We start from the raw sequence: 15,566 nt of genomic DNA on the forward strand, positions 1-15,566 counted from the left end.
ACATTTTAGTGAAAAATTTAGAAATATCCTTCTTTCACGAACATGTATTAGGGTAAATGCATATCCATCATTGGTTTTATCAGGTACATATAAAATTATCTATCTACTACATGTCTGTTTATATATTTTTTGTTTACAGAAAATCAAAACTTTATGAAGATGTTAGTAGTAATAAAATTGAATTAATCTACCAAGTTGTTCGTATGCTGTCAGTGTGATGATTCTACATAAAGAAGCCTTACAAGAAGGTAATAATTAATATAACTGGATAATTAGTAGTAATAAGTACTACTTTTAATTGTAAAATATCCCTAAAATATTTGCAATACTTTAACTTTTTAGAACAATCAGTGTTCAATCATTTTATAGTAGAGGAATTATATATTTAAATTTAATTGCCTTGTTAAGAAAATAGTTGTTATAGTGCCATCAATTAAAAATTTAATTGCTACTTTTAAGGGATTTATTACCTTAAAGAAATCTATTTGTCTAACTTTACAAATAACTACATTTGTTTAACAAATCTTAACCAAGATTGCTTAAAGAATTTTGTTGGATCTATTAGACATCATGGAGGTAGAAACAGTATCCTTCCCCTAGTATGTTCGAGAAATTTTTAAAAGGGCTCATCACCTCAATTTTTTCACATCATTCTCCCGGAGAAAATTGTGAAGAAGATGAACATGTTAGATAACTTATATTCTTTTTTAACGGGAGATATAGTATCACTTGAGGTTGTTAAATCAGTAGTTGAGTCTATACTTTTAGTTCCAAAGAATTTTGCTCTGACGAAAACAAGAGTATAATATTGTATTTTAGTCTTATTTCAGGCTATTTAACAAAACTTTTGAAAAAGAGTTTGAAAAATACTCTAAAATCTAAATATCTTTAAAAAACACATACATTTTTAGTGTTTGAACTGTCCAATCCATAATGATTTTCAAGACCAAATTTTAAATTATTATGAGGTGTGATTGTATTTTTGGTTTAATGAAGTTAATGCAATATCAACAGGGAAGGATTTACAGTTTACCTTCAATATATCAAGATAAGTTAGAACTCTAATAGATCCCATAAAATTGATGGCACTAAACATATATGGGAAGGCTTTATAGAAGAATTATAGATATTTTAATATTGCCTAGAATAGAGTTCATAATTGTTTTTTTCTTGCTTTTTGTTTATATATATTTATATTATTTACACTTATGTATATTTGTATAGGATTTTATTTTAATAAATTAATTTTAAAATTTAAATTTGATTTTTATTTAAATACTATTGACCAATAAATGTGACGTCACAAAATAATCAGGCCAAATGGCAGACCAATCAAAGCAAAGTATTTTCCTTACAGGTTTCTACATAACTATTTTAAACTAACCAATCAAATTCGCGTTGTCAGCGCCGCCAATGATTGGACTAAGCGAAACTTTGCCCCACTACTTACCATTGCAGTTGCACACCCCTGATAATGACTGATGAGGTTGACATTGACAACATTGACGGACAATCATTATAAAACAGACAATAATATTAAATAACAACATTGATAAATTATGATTGGATGAAATATGACATGTTCACACGATAGGAATGGAAAGTAACAGACAACCTACCAGCTGATACTATAATAGTAACAATATTGGAGGTGCAATGAGATCAAGTGAAACAGGCGTACGATATCCTGCCATTAGGATTGCTAGTACTCGCTAGGGTAGAGCTGATGTCTTAATAAGTAAATAAGTATATAAATACTATAAAATATATAAAGTATAATAGTGATAATTAATAACAATGATAAACTGTGCTAGAATGAATTTTGACATATGCACATGGTACGAAAGGAAGGTAACGCACGACCGACCAGCTTATGCCCTAACACGAACAATAATGGACGTGAAATGAGATCAAGGGAGGCAACGCGCGAGATCCTGTCACTAAGGTTAGTAGGCCTCGCTAGGATTACGTTAAACAATCAAATATATAAGTAATACTCTTGCTATTGTGTGCTCGCTTCTACAGCTCTAGCTGTGATAAACGTGCAATACATACAATGGAAAAAGCTAAAGTAGATACGCTGCCACCATGAGCGAGCTGAAATAACATTTGGTGGCGTTTATGTATGCTTCTTTATGTGGCTTGTATGTATGTTTATGTAAGTTATGTATAGATCATAACTACATATCAGTAACTTTGGCCGCTTCGTCGTTAGCTTCTAATTTATAAAATAGTTATAATTTATATTTACAGTTGAATCCATAAAACTAATATCTTTGATTTACAATAATTTAGGAATTATGGGGAATATATGACGATTCGCAGACATAATACAATGGAGAAGAATAAAATAGTTAACGATAAAACTCGATATCGATAATTATTCATTTATAGGATAAATAAATAAATAAGCAGAAGATAGTGAAGAAAGTATAATAAATAGAGAATAATAAATGAAGAATAATAAATATAAAATAACAAATTTGACGTAATAAATAGTAAATAACAATTAAAAGGGGAAAACTGGAATACTCTGTGAACAAACTTATCTTTTAATGAAACTCAGTTTGAGCGGCACACGGTAAAATAAACTGAATAAGAAAAAGTTACTAACTGTAAATGTCGCGTCTTTACAAATGAACTCTTATGAAGCTCTAACGTCCCTTCGACGTGTTAAAACATCACATCAAATTCATCCCCGAAAAAACATAAACAATGTTAGTATTTATAGTATTTGCAAGTGTTGATAAAAGCGTCAAATTCTACAATTAAAAAGAAGTAGTAATGAAATTTATCCGTTGGTGTCACATATTTTATATTATTCTTATTCAATGCCTTTCTATATTACTAATTTATAATCATCTATACGTTACCATATTGTATAGCAAAATTGTGAAGAAATAGATAAGTTTCGCATGTGTTTCCAATGTTGTACAAACGAATTATTACTTATATAAATATATAATAAAGCGATTATGTGGAAATGTTATTTTTATTTTCATTTTAGTACCTGATGTAAATGACACTAAACGACATTTGTCGCATAATCATTGGATGAAACTGCCTCTTTTCATTTATATTTAAAACCATATCGCCTTTTCGTATAATTTCCGTAAATTTTAAACCCATTAAATATTTAACCATAGAGTTGGTACCGACTTTTTGGAAAACTTCCCTATAATTATTGATTCAGTTTATTATCGATTCATTTTCAATTAATTATCTGTAATATTTAGGTCAATTTAATAATAAATATTAACTGAAGATATATCGCAACTGTCTGTTTTGCTTCCTTAAAAGCATTGTGTGAATTTTATTAATTAAAAACGAAACTTTTGGCGATTTAGACTTTGTTGATATCAACTGATAAATTTATAATTAAACTGTAATATAAATAATTTTTTTAATAAATATTGCCAAAGTTTTACGTTTTCTTTAACATAGTCATTTCGGAAAAAATCACTTAAAATGATGGTTTCTAAACATCTGCCTAATTAAAATTATATCATAGCTACAATGAAATAATTTGTCATGATAGTTTGGATTTCTTAATTCCTAGCGATTTCCCACCTAAGTTGTACTGTTACTACAAAGATATAAAGATATTTAAAAATACAGCCGTTATCAAGCGTAAACATCGTAAGTCTCAATGACAAATATTAAAATAAGTTTTATTGGGAAAACAAGTATATGCATAGTAAACATAATACATATACTTTACACATAATGGCTAATTGCATTTAATCAATGATGAAACAGTTTAATCAAAAACTAATCGTTTACACATAAGTTTTGTATAATTTCAAATAACTTAATTTTTAATCAAACACATTTTCTTATGAGTCTTTTTTTAATCCTATATTACTATTAAAAAAACAAAACTGATAAAGAATAGTATCAAAATATTATAAACATTCTACTTCAAATCTTATTACTACAAAAATATAAAAATAGTATAGTAAATATAAATAGCATGTGTTAATTCAACTTTTCTATCAATATATTGAAATTTTATTGGTATTGTCAGGAATTAAGGCAAAAAAGCACAAGTTAAGTATAAAATGACAAATATAAATAATGACAATATATAATATATTTAAGTTTTCTGATAATGGGATATAACAAATAAAGAAATTATATTGATTGTTGCTTTTTGTCAAAAAAGATTTGTAATTTTAACTACTAGAACTAATTTTCAAAATTTGCTGCTGTTTTTGGGGTACCAACATGGGTGTTAAAATTAGAAGAAGAGTAAAGCAAATTATGCAGTGTTGTTCATAAAAATAAAGAAATGTTATGGATTGCTGACTTTGATAAAATAAAGATGATTTTTAAATTTTAAATTATCGAATAGCTTTCTTATAATGAAATTTCAAGACTACAAACATTAAAGACTGCAACACGCATGTTATAAAAGGCAATGAGAGTAAATCAGTGTATGTTGAATTCACCTAACAGGTCAATTGAAAAGTCCCCGACCTACCATAGTAAAACATATTTTTTTGACAAAAAATTTTTTATTCAACATAACTCCCTTCAAGGGTGATATACTGATAATAGCGACCCTTCAACTTTCCAATACCATTTCTGGTAGTACGATTTGCCCTTTGCTTTAAAATAGGCCTCAGTTTTGGCGATCATCTCTTCATTCGACGAAAATTTCCTCCCAGCGAGCATTCTTTTGAGATCTGAGAACAGGTAATAGTTGCTGGGGGCCGCATCTGGAGAATACGGTGGATAGGACAGCAATTCGTAGCTCAATTCAACCAATTTGAAACGGTATGTGATACGGTGTATTATCTTGGTGAAGCAGCACTTCATTTTTCTTCAAATGAGGCCGTTTTTCAGCGATTTCGTCCTGTTGAGGCCAAAAACGCTATATGATGGTCGATGGTCCTTCATTTTTCAATGTAGTCAATGAAAATTATTCCATGCGCATGCCAAAATACAGACGCCATAACCTTGCCAGCCGACTGCTGCGTTTTCCCACGCTGTGGAGCGGGTGCATCGTGTGCAGTCCACTCGGACGTTTGTCGAATGGACTTTGGAGTGAAATGATGGACCCATGTTTCATCCAGTGTCACATATCGATGCAAAAACTCGGGTTTATTACGCTTGATCATATTCAAACACTTTTCCCAATCATCAACTCGTCGTTGTTTTGTTCAAAAGTGTGCTCGCGAGCCGCTTGTTACAACCAAACTGTTCACATACCAATAAATATGAATCATACTTATATGAATCTTACATATTTATCATATCATGCAGGACTTTGGGATGAATCTTATTCAAAGAAGGATATTTGGAAGAAAATCCAAAATTATCCGTGAATAAGTTGTTTTTGTACAAATAATTACTAAAACCTATACGAATCTATGGAATCCAATTATTTGGAAATTCTGCAAGAGGTAATACAACATAATTCAAGTATTTTAGGATAAAGTGAAAAGTATTTTGGACGCCCCTATATACTATCTGAATGATTACTTATACGGAAACCTTCGAATTCCAACTATCATAGAAGAAACTAAGAGATTTTTAATTTTATTTTCCTAAGTTTCTCTGTTAAATAATAAATAATTATCCAGAAATATTGTAAACATAAGTTTAACAAAAATATACCACTTAACCTCTCATAAACAATAAAGCCTGTGCGCTAGATACCGAAATGAGAGGCAGAAATACAGAAATTTTAAAATATTTGAGAAAGCAAAACAGTATAAAATATTTAGAAAACCTTCGGATTCCAACTATCGTAGAAGAAACTAAGAGATTTTTAATAAGTCATTAAGAAAGAATAAATTTTAAAAAATTAATTCTTTGAACTGTGATATTATTTGAAGCAAAGTGTTATTAATGTCGAATCAGAATTATTGCAATATTGCTATTAAAAACAATCAAATATTATAGATTGCAAGTTTTAATAAAACTGATTTGCATTAAAGATTGTAGATTATAACAAATAACTATATCTAACATGTATTAGTATTCAGACATTATTTTTTATAATTCGTAGCAAAACAATACGGACATTCAATGATTTTTAATGATATTTGGTAATGAATATATTTAATAATGAATTTAAAATTTTGAATAACCAAATACCTATATTCAATTTTTATTTGGTATAATTTTTATTAGATTATAAATACATATCTATAATTACGAATCTTGAGTGAGAAAATAATTGTAATAAACAATATACACGCATTATTTTTCATAATGCTTTCAATTGTATTGTTTTAGTGGCAAAACAATATTGCAGAGCAAAATTATAGCAATGCTGTTCATAAAAACAACCAGTTAATATAGATTTTTGATTGTAGTAACGTTGATTTGAATTTAAAATTGTAAATTATTAAATAATTATATCCAGTTTGTATTTGATACAGATTTTATTACATATCTAAAATAACGAATCTTTAGTGGGAAAATCGTTGTAATAAATAAGACTTACGCATTCATTTTAATAATTCCTTGAAATGTGGTGTTGTTTGTGGCATACCACCATCGGCGTCAAAAGCACGAGCATAATAAATTCAAAATGCTCGATCAGGTAGACAGCAATATTTGTCGTTTTCATGTAACATGGGTATTCTGTTCACCCAAAGCAGCTAATTTGTTTAAAAAACCATTTCAACGTCATGTTATACCCCTATTCCCGGCCGGTTCTCGCTCCACGTCGGCCGGACTTCTCTGTCCCTCACGCGTCCACCACCGCTTACAGACGATGCGTCGAGAACACCATCCATACCATTCGTTAGATTAAAATCAGGCACACAAATTTGTCGAGAATTTTTAGGTGTTTTTATTTAGTGCGGTTCGAACTCGGCGGGTGGTTATTGTGAAGGTTATTTACACCCTTTATTTCCTTATAAATTATGTAGTGATTTTTATCTGGCCGCCATACAAGGGTGGTTTTCAAAGTTGTCGGCGTAATAAGACACCCAAAAGGAAGATAGTCTCGTTATGCGATTGTAAAATCTTCACGAATGATCACTAATTTCGTTTCATTATCGTACTGATTTTCAACAGTGTCATTTTTCCGGAATTTTATTGCCACTTTATGTTAAAGAATTTGGGTTTAGGTATAAACAAATTGGTCTCAAATATCAAAGTTTTTCTCCATCCATTTTTGGTTTATAATAATATATTGTTTTGCATTATTATCCATAAGTGTCTACTTCTCTATATCGATACGCTACTATTGGTTTTTCAGGACATTGAATATTCTTTACCTAATCTCGCCACTGTCGATATGCATCAATTGCAAATGTTCTGTCTGTGAGTCTGTGAGGAATTCGTTCACTTTTCATTCAATAGACCATTGAATAAAATGTTTTCGGCTTTGTTCCTCAACTAATTATCTTATTTTAATCGAATGACTTAATTTCTCACGAAGAGAGAGAAATATAGAGAAACATAGAATTTGCTTGATATGGATTTCACACGGTAATGTGTCCTATTGTCGGATTCATATAGAAGGATAAATATAATCGTGCAGAGAGCTGAATTGTAGTGTTGATTGTAACAATTCGTCTCTTCCATAGGCACCATTTTAGACGCAGACGTCACTTTATTCTCCTTATTACTTATTAGTTTTCATTAGTATTTTCTTCATTAGCCTTAGTTCAGTTATAACTCAGTAATGCGAATTATATCGTGAAGAATGCTTCGATATTATCGAGTATAGCATTATCATCAACTACATCAGATCGATTAAGTAGATTGCAGCATAATATCGAACGCCATATGTTGTTTTATATGCACACTCTCCCATAATTATGTTTACTACCATGTTGAAAAGCGACGAGAAATTGCATTTTCTTAAGGACCACCGGCTTCAATCTGAAATAAATTTAACAAATGGTTTCAGAGCTGCAGGTAGTTAATTAAACCATCCTAGGATGCCTGAAAAACATGTTCAGTTTTCAAATCTGTCCAAAGCAAGGACCGATGTATACAGTCAAGAGCAGAAAAAACTTCAATAAAAAGAACAATTACATGCTTTCCACATCTAATAGGTTCATCCGTATACTGATTGATTTTATTATTTATATTAACTGATGGAGTGGGAAAATTTTATCTACTTTTTTTTCTTTTTCTAAGATGACCAGCTAGAACCAAATGGTCTTTTGGTGATGTCGCTTCGGGTTCGGGGTAGTAAAGTGTTTTGCGGGCGACAGAGATCTTGGATTACGACTGGGTTTCTTGTAGTTGGTAATCTACCGAGGTTTGTGAATGGGTAGGGATTTTATCAAATTTTTTTTTGTTAAGCGCCTAGGGAGAACCTTACACTGAGCATATTCATGAAACTCTTCACGAACGGGATGCCTAATTCGAGATAAGTGTTGACGTTCCTCATAAACCATGGCAGATTGAGTAACGCGCGAACTTTTTTGGATTGGATCACTCGGAGTAGTTCAAGTTGTCTCTCAGAGACATACCTGTACCACACTTGTGGTTCTTAGAGGCAGACTGGATGGACTAACCTTTTATACAGAGTAGCTTTCTGGGGTATTGGTAGTTACTTTTTCTGCAGATGAGTGGGAAGAGAAGACTGTACACTCCATTGTCTTTGCAGATAGCGTGCTGGATTTGGGCCGACCATTGGAACCTGTGGTCGAACTGGAGACCGAGGTGTGATACTTTCTGGAGCCAGGGGATAAGGCTTTATCTATTTGAAGGCTATAAACGTGGAACCCCTTTCCGTGGAACAGAATAGCCTGAGTTTTGCTCGAGTTTATCTGCAGCCGCCAGAATTTGTACCAGGCAATCGCCTGGTTCACTTAGATTTGAAGTACGTCGGGAATAGCGTCGGGACTGTAACCGGTGGTAAAGAAAGCGGTATCATTTTCATAAAATGCAGTGTGGGAATGTTTGTGGACTGTGAAATCAGCCATGTGAAGGTTGAACAGGGCAGAGGCTAGTGGAGCACCTTGCGGGACTCCTACGAAGATCTGTTTTCGAGAAGAGTCTGTGTCATCGATCCTCACTTGAAAGGGCCTACCGTCCAAGAATGAATCTATCAATGATATTAGGTAATTCGGTAGACCAAGCTATTTCGCTTTGAATATTAGACCATTGTGCCATACTTGATCGAAAGCTTCGGAAACATCTAAAAAGATGGCTACAATTTTTCGACCTTTTCTTGCTGGTAAATGTGAAACTGTTTAAAGCGTGTAGTATCGCTTTTTGGCAAGTTTGGAAAGTAAACTAAAGAGGCTGATGGGAATATAGTCAGATGGATTGGATTTGGCTTTCTTTTTTGGACTGATAGCGACAAGCGCATGTTTCCAATTCTTTGGGAAATGTTTTAACCTCAGGATGGAGTTGATGATGTTGGCAAGCTGTTATCTACACTACTACATTTTGGTCTAAATTCTCGGTGCTATTCTCGGCATGTTTGTTTGAGAACTCTTTCAAGTCTCATTTGTATAAGTTACATGGTTCCAAAACCGACTACAAAAAGAGGAAGGTAACAAAAAATGAATTGCCGCAGTGATCAGAACTGAGAAACTAAAAAAGTTATAAGCGGTACCGATGGATTTTGGAATATGTTTATTCGATAGCTCCTTAATTAAGTATTTTAACATTTTATTTTATAATAAAAAATGTTTGGAACTTTCAAATTAAATTCATTAGGCCGATCGTTTAATCAATTGTTGGCTGTAGCATTCAGCAATCCATATCCTGTCATATCTTATTAGCCACAAAGGAAAACGTTCTTTACGTCTAGGTGTTTGAAGTCGATTTATTGTCCGAATTATATCCACGACCGGATGGACGTTTAGGATTTCTCATAAAACGCCAAGAAGACCACAAAACAATTTCTGAACTTTCGCAAAAATACTGTCTTTTTAGAATTTGTATTTAATGAAGTGGGCAAACTTTCAAAACTATAATATATGTAAACATTTCTTAACTTTTACATTGTTAAATATATTTTTAAACTCGACAAAAATTTTATAAGATTTAAGCCATGTACAATCAAACAGAAAATTGCAAAACAAACAAAATGTGAAAAACGACAATAAGTAGGAGCAGATGGAAACAAAAGAAAATTCGACAATGCGACAAACAGTTGAAAGAGGTCAATAATAGTGAGAAAAACCAAGGGACACCAAAATATTCAGAAAACTTAACGCTAACTGATCCAACTTTTTTCTTTTATATTCTCTCTGGAAGACAGCAAGAGAGATTATCTGCAGACGAACAAAACGATATAATAACATACAGTAATCTCCACCAATTCCACTCACATTTTTGCTATTATAGCTGTGGCAGAGTTGGTTCTCTTATAAAAAAAAAACAGACAATATGAATGTGTTTACAGACTATATTTTTGATATTATTTTCATGGAACTGGAAAATATATAAACTTAAACATATTTTTTATTTGTAGCAATATCCTACTCGATATTCCTTTTCGCATACACTTACTGAAAGTGCGTTATATTTCTCAGTGTAATTTAACATAAATACGTTTTGTTTTTTAACAACCTACGAAATCAGTGATACTAAATCATAACCTTTTACATATAATTCATACTTTACACGCGTATTTTCTTCTCCTAAGTTTCTCTGTTAAATCATAAACAATTATCCAGAAATAATGTAAACATAAATTTAACAAAAATATACCACTTAACCTCTCATAAACAACAAAGCGTGTGCGCTAGATACTGAAATGAGAGGCAGAAATACAGAAATTTTAAAATATTTCAGAATGCGAAACAGTATCGAATGGGTGATAATAATTAATACTCACACTTAACCTTCAACACAGAGATCGACACAAGGGATTTGTCATACGAAAAACCGATTTAAAACAAAAAATTGGTGTTAATGAATTAATACAAACCATAATGAAAGAAATTAATGCAAAAATGTTAAGTATACCACTTGGAAAATGCTCTAAATCGTTATGATTTTCCAAACTGGGATAAAATCAGAGGACCACTTATCCAGGGTTATCAATACCAATTTATCAAATTCTCCAATAACCCAAGTCAAATTCTCTAAATTGGGGAACAAATTTGATGATTCTCCACAAATTTGCATTAAAATTCAATAAGTCTCAGCCGTTTAAATAATATTTATTCTTTATATTTTCATAATATTATAATTATAATTATAAATAATTATAAATTATAATTACACTTTTTTATTTGTTTCTTGTAATTATTTTGTTTGATAGGTTAAACTTGACATTGCCGCCCAATTTCTTAATACCTTTCCTTGTTGTCATTCAAGTCTCTACAGTATGTGTACTTATCAATTGCATTTCTCTGTTTTGAAATTTTTAAGGACATTGAATTTTCGCTCAACCGATGCGTCCCAAAACGGTAGTATCAGCAGTAAGAATATCTCAATTTGTATGTTCGGGAACAAGTATTCTCTCGCAACGTTTCTAAGAGGAAGCACTGTGTTCCATCTATGTTATCTTAATAACATTAACGCCCATGTTGATCAAAATCCATCATAGGATAATTTCGCCACTCGACATCTAATATTTGTGCTGTCATTTTATGAAGCACTCGAAATCACTTCAGCATTGGCACCAGTGATATAAACTGTAGCTGTTAAGCCTCTGATGGATTTACAATGTATATAAAAGAAAGTAAGTTATATCTGAAATAACATCACTTGGTAATGTTTAATCTCAATGCAATGTAACATTTTTGACATGTTCTATAGAAATTCGCAATCCGCACGAAGTATGTTTTAATTTCTTCTAATTTTTAATTTTCCATGTTTCCTCCATCTATTAATATATATATTTCGTTTATATTTAGAAAATGCTTTGAATTGCTGCGGTCAGCCTTTAAAATATTAGCATCGGACTTGACGTAGTTAATTTTTATAAAAAATAGACAAATTTTAAATCTCAACGTTTTTATACCTGCTTTCATTATGTAAAGAAAGAGTGTTTCTGATTGAAATGAGATATTGAAATTAATTAGCAGTGAAGGAAATATACTAATAAGTATTTTAACTTTGTAGAAGTGTTCTGTCCCTGACATTCTCATTGGAGAATTCCGTACAATAAATTTGTTACTAGTGATATTCAAACTTTTGAGAATCTTAAAATAATCATAAAACAAATATTATCAATTTGGTTTTTGTTTTGGTAGCAATAATATGAAGAATAATTTTTGAAAACGAAAATTCAACAAAGAAAACTAAAAATTAAACATTAATAAATACGGCATTGAAAAAAAAAGTGTAATAAAGAGAGTTTCATACTGAAATCAAATTCAGTATAATGCATAACATTGGGGTAGGCTCTTCAAACTTTTAAAACCACCCCCATAAAAATCGATGTTTATCTTTTTCGAGCTCACTCATTCACTCACTTGTCGGCCAGTGAAAATTTAAGCCAGCAATAAAATTAAATTCCTGATAGTTCTTAATACGTTACGCTTTGACTAATGGGAATGATTTATGGTACAGTCTTGTTCCGTTGCCTCATTCCTCATTTTATTATCTTTCTAATTGAAATTTGGGATCGTTCGGGTGGCCCCTCATGTATCAGCTGGTTTTTCATCATCGGCCACGAACATTTATTATGGACGATTATGATCTAAACTGTACTACATTTGGTAAGAATAGGTTTTTGCCCATAAATTTCAGTTCTGGTGTTATTTATAGCGGGGAAAAAACGAAAATGAAGGCAAATTATACTGTTGAAATAACACATTGGATAAAGGATAAATAATGAATGATGATTATGGGGTTATTGGAAATGCCAATCATTTTGATAATTCATAAATAAAAACTATTAATTATAGCTGCCATTATATATAAGCGCCATATGAAAAACTTGTATTAATGTTTCCTTGTTAAACAGTTATTATTTTATTTAATAATGCACCTTAAGAGTTGTTAGATCTTATTAATGGGTAATATTGTCTATGGTTGTATGTTAAAAAACGAAGGCTCTACTAAGTTTCTAAAACAATTAATTTAATTATACTCAAGCAGTTAGGAAAATATTAAATCGAGTCATATAACTTTTACGCTCTATAGAAGTACATATCCACCCAGTCTATATCAATAATTGTCAACTACCTTAACAAAGGATGCTAAATATCTTGGTATGTACCTAGATCGACGCCTAACTTGGAAGAAACATATACTCGCCAAACGGAAACAATTTGGACTTAAACTTCTACGAAATGTATTGGTTTATCGGGCACAAATCCGAGTTATCATTAGATAACAAGATATCACTCTATAAATCTATTCTCAGGCGTATTTGGTCCTAATATATCCATCATACAACGGTTCCAAAATGAAGTTTTGCGTTCCATTGTCGATGCTCCGTACTATGTCACAAATGAAGTGATACCACGCGATATTCCTCTAGAACCAATAGCGAGTGTAATTCAACGTGTTCATGTGAAGTACTTTGAAAAAGTGCCAGTGCATCGCAATATACTCACTAATCAGATAAATATGCTAAGTCTAAAACGTCTACAACCATCAGATTTGATTATTGTACATATCTGACTTTAAAATAATCTTTAGAATAAGACTAATTAATTAAAATAGTATTTTATATAGGAGATCAACTAATGAAGTGATATATAATATAAACATAACAAATACATATTGCCTTCTGGGCAGATTGTGGAACTACTATGAGTAATAAAAAAAGACAACATTAAAGGATTTAAAATAATATTAAACTTATAATTTATAAATGTAATATACATTTGAAGGGATGAAAACAAACGTTTACTTTACTTAAACAAATCTTTACTTGAATAATACACAATCGTTTCCAACAACTTTTCCCTTCTTTCTATCAATATGGCGATACCGTGTTGGAAGAACGATGTTGATTTGGTAGTATACAATCCACTTTTGCAACATTTTGTAAGAGTGCACCAGCTAAGTCAGGCTGCATCGATCTGAATATGCGATAACCATAGGACGCCGTATATTGCGAGTGACAGAACTTCCCATAAGATCTGTAACAGTGTATCCTTAGCAACTTATCATGTTATAAAATATTGATCAGAATCGCGACTTTTAGATCATTGAAATCATCCGACAATTGAGATATGACAACATACTAAATGTAAACCTGTTATTCAATATAAAATATATAAAAACCTTATAATCTAACAGTTAAATTAGGTTATTTAACAGTTGATTGCATCAATAGATATCGTTGATCGAAATTCCAGTACGCATAAAAATAGTTATAAAAAGTTATATACTTGACGTTCTATTTTGTATTTTCATAAAAAATTAGTTTCTGCAAAAAATCTCCAATAATAGAAAAACAAAGAATAATAAATTAAAGCCAAGCAAAATACAAATCCCATTAAAAGAAGGCTATTAGGAAATTGATCATTAATTTAGAAGAATTTTGTTATTTACATTACATTTTTGATATTACATTGATTTTTCGTTGGGATTCGAACCATAATCATATATAAATTACCAGAAGCTCCTAAACTCTTTTAGTATTTACTTATAAACCTACCCACAATGAAATGTATCGGTTCTAAAATATCAAAACCAATACAATACACTCTCTGATAATGATGTCTATCATCTATCATATCCCCTCCTGTACAGAACAAGCGAGCTATCCGTTTTTGTTAAAATAAATGTGTACAAACTAATGATTCATCTGTACGAGGCTCAAGTATAGTTTAGATATATTGACAACAGTAGGCTTGAACGCATATAAAGTTTCCAGATAAACAAATCCCGAGGCATTCTGAATTCGCCTTGACATATCAGGAACTCTCTATCACATCATTGGTATCCCACTTGTTGATGACTCTTTCAGAAAGTTGTGTTTGTTTATTATTCGACCATGTCTTTGTATTATCCTTTAATGTTTACCCATTGGCTGAGTTGGAGCTTCTCCATAAATTGCCATCTCTACATCCCCATTAATGTTTAGGTATTTGATACCGACAAACCAACATCATCAAATAACTGCAACATTATCAAAAATCCAGCTGATCGTCTTGGTTTTGAAAAAAAGACGTTTCTCTAACATATTTCTGATAGATTATAATATAAATCTTAAGAGGGTATTCTAGCCTAGAGGCATGAAATTTAGGTATTCATTCATTTATGTTTAAAGAATACATAAAAGAAAATAAATTAAAAAATTCAAATTCCCAAAATTGTTACGTTAAATAAAAGTTAATAAATGGCGCGCAAAAAATAGTAATAAAATTCTCCAAATAAATTCTAAAAATTACGGCTGTTTTTTTGACTATCTTCCACACCAATTTTCAAGTAAATCGATTCAGTAGAACTTTAGATATCCTGTAAATTGTCAAGGCTATTTTATATTATTTATTTTTTTCAATATGCCCTGCTCCATTCATTAGGCCTTCTCTATTTAAGAAAACAGATTTTTTGGATTTCGAAACGAACTGTCTTGATCTGCTTTGAAGCGTTAAGAGCTCGTATTCTTGACCTCAATCTAGTGAACGTCAAATTAAGTAGCGAGTTCTTGGGCCAATTGTTATTGCCTTAAAGGTCATCAATTTAAAATAGGAACCGAAACCTTCATTAAATTGCAAACT

This window comes from Rhynchophorus ferrugineus, unplaced genomic scaffold (assembly GCF_030347505.1).
Source record: "Rhynchophorus ferrugineus isolate W39M unplaced genomic scaffold, kcgeb_rfMv2 rfM9, whole genome shotgun sequence".
NCBI classification, from domain to species: Eukaryota; Metazoa; Arthropoda; class Insecta; order Coleoptera; family Curculionidae; genus Rhynchophorus; species Rhynchophorus ferrugineus.